General features: G+C 46.5%; 1 non-coding gene across 1 annotated transcript; it reads left to right on the forward strand.

Annotated features, from left to right (window-relative positions):
* Positions 1-625: 625 nt before the first annotated feature.
* LOC114814441 lies at positions 626-763 on the forward strand. The gene has a single exon (XR_003762239.1). It is a non-coding gene; the product is annotated as a small nucleolar RNA SNORA7 (small nucleolar RNA).
* Positions 764-3,094: the final 2,331 nt, after the last annotated feature.

Below are 3,094 nucleotides of genomic sequence, written 5' to 3' on the forward strand. Positions count from 1 at the left end.
CATTTGATCCCAACTTCAACGACGCTGAATTTTTTTCCCCAATACAGGTCAGTCAATCAATCACATTTATTGAGTATTTACTATGTGCAGTGCACTGTACTAAACACTTGGGAGAGTACAACATGACAGAGTTGGTAGACACATTCTTTATGTTTTTTGTTGGTATTTGTTAAGCGCTTACTATGTGCAGAGCACTGTTCTAAGCGCTGGGGTAGATACAGGGGAACCAGGTTGACCCACGTGGGGCTCACAGTCTTAATCCCCATTTTACAGATGAGGTAACTGAGGCACCGAGAAGTTAAGTGACTTGCCCACAGTCACACAGCTGACAAGTGGCAGAGCTGGGATTATATAGGAGACATCATATAAGAGACGTGACAAGCTTTATGGATACTGTCATCATCTCCTTGTTGATTGCGGGGACTGTATCCAGTCAGAGCATCTTGTATCTTGCCCAATACTTAAAAACATCAATCAATCAGCCAATCAATTGTATTTATTAAGTGTGTACAGGGGACTGTTTTAAGGGCTTGGGAAAGTACAGTATAACAGACTTGGTAGTCATGTTCCTTGTACTCTAGTTGGGGAGATAGATGATAAAATAATTTAACGGTGCCTGCATAAGCCCCTCTCAGGGTCGCAGCTAGAGAGTTTCCGGTACTCTACCAGTCTCGACTGTGGGAGGGAGAGTCAAGCAGAGACATATCCATTCCATTCCTAGCTGGGCCAGTGACTAGCGTGTGGAAGGCAATCTGCTACTAGTCAAAACTCACCTGTGCTGGGCAGCAGCGGCACGGGAGAGAGTCGAGGGCGGAGACTCAAGTTGACAGCATGCTAAGGAGGCTATGGGAAACCACTTCTGGATTTTTACCGAGAAAACTCTATGGATCCACTACCAGAATGATTGCAGATAGCGGTGGAGTGCTCTGGGAGAGATGGGTCCATGGCGTTACTATGGGTCGGAGACGACTCGACGGCATAAGATGAGATGAGACTTGCATAGGTGCTGTGATGCTGAGGGGGAGATGAATAAAGGGTACAGATCCAGGAGCATAGGTGACACAGAAGAGAGGGGAAGTAGGGGAAAGAAGGACTTAGCTGGGGAAGGTCTCTCGGAGGAGATGTGCTTTTATTAATGCTTTGAAGGTGGGGAGAGTGATCGTCTGTCAGATACGAAGACAGAGTTCCAGGCCAGAGGCAGGTCGTGGGTGAGAGGGTGAGGAGGCGGAGGTGAGATAGATGAGATAATATCAGGTGCTTAATACATTTCCAGATTATGAATTTTTTATTGTAGACCCACACCAGGATAGGTGGTTTTGGCCCTCAAGGGCTCACAGTCTGGTGGAGAGGAAGGAGACAGAAAGATGTATTTAAAGTCTAACCTAAAAAACACCACTACCAATGGAAGCTCTCTTCGAAGGCTAGATGCGGGATGGAGGTATGGGATGGATATCCGAAAGGAAGACCATAATCTGAGGTTAAATCCTCTCCAGAGGGCTGCACCAGGAATGACGTCTCTCTGCGATTTTAAACCAAGCCGACTCTAGGGTGAGGAGGTCCATGCTTCAGATGTGGATTTGTGCTGAGCACCATGGATGGGCTTGTCCAGGGATGCTCAATATTGATGAAATTGATTGCTAATTGAATTAGTGAGACAGCTCATTAAGCACTGTTCAAAAATAATTGTGGATTAAAAATCAAGTGTAAACATGTTGATTGGATTTGAGTAACAGAAGTGACTTTCCATGACCTGGACCTTAGCTAGTACAGTCTGTCCTGTTTCTTTCTTAGAGGAAGATCGTAATGGTCAACAGATTGGAAATTCCGCCAGATGGATGGCAATAAACCAATCCCCGGGACTCCCAGGGGGACATATCTGTGTACCCCGAGTCTTCCAGAAAGGGACACACAGAGCGAGATCCAGATGGGCTCAGAGCCCAAAGGAGAGGATTAGGCCATTCAAGAGGACATGATCAATCAATCGATGTCATTCATTGAGTGCTTACTATGTGCGAGAAGCAGCGTGCCTTAGTGGAAAGAGCCTGGACTTGGGAGTCAGAGGTCGTGGGTTCTAATCCCAGCTCCACCACTTACCAGCTCTGTGATCTTGGGCAAGTCGCTTAACTTCTCTGTGCCTCAGTTACCTTATCTGTAAAATGGAGCTTAAGAATGTGAGCCCCAGTGGGGCTTTGATCTACCCCAGTGCTTAGAACACTGCTTACAAATACCATCATCATCATCGGAGCACTGTTCTAAGCACTTGGGAGACTACAATACAACAGGAATTAGCAGGCATGTTCCCTGCCCATAATGACCGTACATACCAAAGAAAGACGAGGGAAGAACCTGGAAAGCATCAGTCAGTCAGAAATCCCCCGGGTTCTTAACCAGAGTTTCAAGATTTGTGGCTAAAGGCAGGAGGGGAAACTTACCCAGAAGCACCTATAATAATAATTATTATGGTACTTGTTAAGCACTTCCTATGTGCCAAGCACTGTTCTAAGCACTGGGGTAGATTCATCTTAGGTTGGACACAGTCCCTGTCCCATGTCGGGCTCACACTCTTACTCCCCACTTTACAGATGAGGTTCCTGAGGCCCAGAAAGTGAAGTGACTTGCCTAAGGTCACACAGCAGACATGTGGCAGAACCAGGATTAGAACCTACGACCTTCTGACTCCCAGGACCTTTGCTCTATCCACTAAACCATGCTGCTTCTCTGCACTCAGTATGGCAGTGGAGAAAAACTGTCACTATTCACAGTGAAGTCTAGCACTTGCTCTCTCTCTCAGAGCATATTCCTGTATGCCCCAACTAATAATAATAATGATAATGATGGCATTTGTTAAGCACTTACTATGTGCAAAGCACTGTTCTATGCACTGGGGAGGACACAAGGTAATCAGGTTGTCCTACGTGGGGCTCACAGTCTTCATTCCCATTTTACAGATGAGGCAACTGAGGCACATAGAAGTGAAGTGACTTGCCCAAAGTCACACAACTGACCAGTGGCAGAGCCAGGATTTGAACCCATGACTGCTGGCTCCCTAGCCCATGCTCTTTCCATTGAGCCACGCTGCTTCTCTAACTAACCT

The sequence above is a fragment of the Ornithorhynchus anatinus genome, chromosome 9 (genome assembly GCF_004115215.2).
Source record: "Ornithorhynchus anatinus isolate Pmale09 chromosome 9, mOrnAna1.pri.v4, whole genome shotgun sequence".
Lineage (NCBI taxonomy): Eukaryota > Metazoa > Chordata > Mammalia > Monotremata > Ornithorhynchidae > Ornithorhynchus > Ornithorhynchus anatinus.